The sequence below is a fragment of the Calidris pugnax genome, unplaced genomic scaffold (assembly GCF_001431845.1).
Source record: "Calidris pugnax isolate Ruff unplaced genomic scaffold, ASM143184v1 scaffold8, whole genome shotgun sequence".
NCBI lineage: Eukaryota > Metazoa > Chordata > Aves > Charadriiformes > Scolopacidae > Calidris > Calidris pugnax.
Genome location: NW_015090830.1, coordinates 18,338,203 through 18,338,491, shown reverse-complemented (window position 1 = coordinate 18,338,491; position 289 = coordinate 18,338,203). Strand labels below are relative to the sequence as shown.

At 59.5% G+C, this 289-nt stretch overlaps 1 protein-coding gene across 1 annotated transcript in view; it reads left to right on the top strand.

The window, feature by feature from the left end:
* TFAP2A (transcription factor AP-2 alpha (activating enhancer binding protein 2 alpha)) overlaps window positions 1–289 on the top strand; it is a 14,768-nt gene that overhangs the window by 2,176 nt on the left and 12,303 nt on the right. The window lies entirely within an intron of this gene.

Genomic DNA, 289 nt, shown 5'->3' with positions numbered 1-289 from the left:
CCTTGCCACCTGCAAACGGGATATTTTCAGCTTTCTCCTTTCCCTTTTTTTTTTCGGGATCATGGCTCTTTCCCTTGAATCCTCCTTTTCCTCCTCCTCCTCCGTGGAGGCCATGCCTTTTTTTTATTTTTTATTTTTTTCCCCGGACATACCTGTGGGGCTCCTCTGCCCGGTTGCGGCACAGCCCTGCCCGAACGCCCGGGAGCATTTCGGTTCCCGCTGGCCCCGTCGGTGCGGCGGGGCTCGGGGCGATGCTCCCCCCCCCATCCCCGGTTCCCGCCCGGCGCAT